This window comes from Aethalodelphis obliquidens, unplaced genomic scaffold (genome assembly GCF_003676395.1).
Source record: "Aethalodelphis obliquidens isolate GAN/ISIS:26980383/991018 unplaced genomic scaffold, ASM367639v1 scaffold39, whole genome shotgun sequence".
Lineage (NCBI taxonomy): Eukaryota > Metazoa > Chordata > Mammalia > Artiodactyla > Delphinidae > Aethalodelphis > Aethalodelphis obliquidens.
In genome coordinates, this window is record NW_020837983.1 from 5,629,304 (window position 1) to 5,632,322 (window position 3,019).

A 3,019-nucleotide genomic window follows, 5' to 3' on the forward strand; every position below is an offset into this window, starting at 1 on the left:
TTTGAGGGCAGAGGATTAGTCCTGGGAGCCCAACAGGCTCCCGGGTGTCTAAGTGGACAGGGAAGGCATCTGGCCCGTTCCCTTCGGTTCCTTCACGCCACACACCCCCCCCTCCACTGACTCCCCTAGGGTCTCCCTGGTCGCTGCTGGACCCCTAACCATGGGTGGGTCCCGCTGGCTATAGTAAGTCCTCCCCTCCCCCAGCCACCCCTCAGGGGTGCCAGTCCAGGAGGTCCGACCTTTACTTTTGCTCCCCCTTCCCTCCCTCCCACTCCCTCAGGACCCAAACAGCTGGACCTCCTCAGTGGGCAGAGGATCTCAGCAGGTTCCTGGTGGTCCAAGTAGGCGGGGGAAACCTGGCCACACTCCCTTTTGATCATCTGCCCTCCCAATGGTTCCCCAATTTCCCCCTTCTGGCGTGGGATCCCTTCCCCTCCCCCAGCCGCGCCTCAGGGGCACCAGTCCAGTCCCGCCTCCACTTCTCCTCCCCCTTCACTCCCCCCCAAGCCCCACGTCCCAGTTGCTGGGGGTTCCTCCCGTCTCCTTAGGTGTCTGTGGTCCCCCACCGGTGCCTGGTAGGTGCCCTAGTTGTGAGGAGACATGAATTCTGCATCCTCCTAGTACACCATCTTCTCTTTCTTTTTTTTAAAATATGGAACACTTCATGAATTTGCATGTCATCCTTGTGCAGGGGCCATACTAATCCTCTCTGTATCTTTCTAATTTTAGTATATGTGTTGCCCAAGCAAGCACTGGCAACTTTTCTAAATGATCTAGAAGCTGACTATAAGGTTCTCTGTTAAAACAACATAGAATTGTATTTCCATGGGTACTGGGGACTTCCTTCTTCAAAGTGAAAAGTGTGCAATGCTGCAATTTGGGGATGTGGTTATAATTTGGATTATTCTCTTTACATGATGAATTTTTATAAGGAATATAATATCTGTTCCCATTTCATCCAGTATCTGCAGGAAATATATTGTCCCAATCTAGTTCGTAGGACACAGTGGCCAGCAAAGCCACAAATGTCCCATATTTAAATGTTTAGAATGACACCCTGTGTATGATAGGTTATTTTCCCATAGCCAGGGAGCATTTGTCTTTTGCAAGAAGAGTAAATTCACTTTTTGTTCACAGAAGAATTAGAAAAAAACAGCAAATGTATTGTTTTTTAATTGTAGCTATCAGGCTGGGCCTATTTTGAGGCTGGATATTTAAGACAACTATCCTAGTTTGTCTTGCATTATTCACTATAGTTTATTTAATGCTTCATTATATATATATTTTTTAACTTTTTTTGAGGGGAGAAATAACTTCAAACTTACATTTTGCAAGAATAGAAATAGTACCTATATATTCATATACTCTTTATACAAATTCGCCTACTAACGTTTCACCCCGTTTGCTTTATCATTTATATAGGTGGTTTCTCTCTTTCATATTTAATATTTACATTATAGGTTAGATATTAAAAATGTTTCTGAATCATTTGAGGATAAATTATATACATCATGGTCCTTTACCCCTAAGTACTTCAGTGTGTATATTCTAGAAATAGGGATATTCTCTTATATAACCAGAACAATAAATTTAACTTTGATACAACACTTTCATCTAATTTTCTGTTCACATTCCAATTCTGTCAATTGACCCAGTAATATCCTTTGCAGCACTTTTCCCTTTTAGTACAGGACCCAGTATAGGGTCAGTTACAGTCATCCCTCCGTATCCGCAGGGGGGATTGGTTTCAGAAAGCCTTCCCTCCCCCATGTCCTCCTCCCCCACCTTTCTGCCCACGGATACCAAAATCCGCAGGTGCTCAAGTCCCTTGTATAAAATGGCATAGTACTGTCAGACCCCCTCTATCCTCAGATTCTGCATCTGCGGATCTAGAGGGCGGGCTGTATTGCATTTAGTTGTTATGTCTCGTTTGCCTCTTTTAATCTGGAACGTTTCCACTGCCCTTTTTCAGAATTCAGCCCCCCCCCCCACACCCTTTTAAAAATAGAATGTCATTTTTTTCAGGTTTGTCTGATATTTTCTCAGAAGTCTAGGAAAACAGCTCCCTGTCGTCTGAGCTGCCTGAAGGTGTACTGGAGAGAAATGATTTCTCCTTTTCTGCCTTTCAGATCTCACATATGTGTTTCCATTGGCAGAATTTAACCTGGGACCATTCAGGGAAAAGTTCTCTGGAAAATAGAGTTCTAGGCTTCCTCCCCATCTGCAGAGGCGAATATAGAAAGGGGTGGCAATAATGCTGAGCTGACTGACCACTGACAAGCTGGGACAACCTCCTGTCCTGTTAGGATCTGGGGATAGAAAGGAGAACAAGACAATGAGCTCCCTGCCTTCATGGAGTTTACAGTGTCCAGACAGACCTCTGAGTCCTGAGAGGGAAACACACAGGGCTGTGACGGAGAATAACGGGCACTCTCTCAGGGCACAGAGGCCTGACAGATATCGAGGAGCCACAGCTATGCGAAGGGCAGGGCGGGCTGGCCTTGGGGCTGTCTAGATAGACAAGTAGCCTGGGCAGTGGGCCTCCAACAGTGGAAAAGAACATGATATATTTTCAAAATGACAGGTCAACATCACTGGAATTTGGTGGAGTGTGGCGTCATCTTAAGGTGGAGAGGATGACAGAAGCTGGGTTCTGCTAGGCCTTAAAGCACCTGGTGATGAGCTGCCATTTTGTTCTAAGTGAAGTAGAAATGTTACTACCCCATATGGCACCTTTGGGCAAATTAGAAAAAGGTATCCACTCCTCAAGGCATTTCCATCTTGTTGGAAAATTGTTGTAAAATACTTTTATTACAACAAGGCACTTCATTGACACCTGCCAAAGAATATCTGTGATAAATGTAAAGTTTACAATGCTTCACTGTGAGAGGCACTCTTCCGTAAGGTTGTTCTACTACAACCTGTACCACTGTATATAGCAGCCTCAGTGGGGAGTGACACAAGCCTTTATTGCCCCTGTGTGGAGCGGACACAAGAAGTGAAGAGATCAGATGAAGTG

General features: G+C 45.2%; 1 non-coding gene across 1 annotated transcript; it reads right to left on the reverse strand.

Moving 5' to 3' along the window:
- Window positions 1-646: 646 nt before the first annotated feature.
- Window positions 647-753, reverse strand: LOC113633447 (U6 spliceosomal RNA). The gene has a single exon (XR_003438205.1). It is a non-coding gene; the product is annotated as a U6 spliceosomal RNA (small nuclear RNA).
- Between the last annotated feature and the right edge of the window lie 2,266 nt (window positions 754-3,019).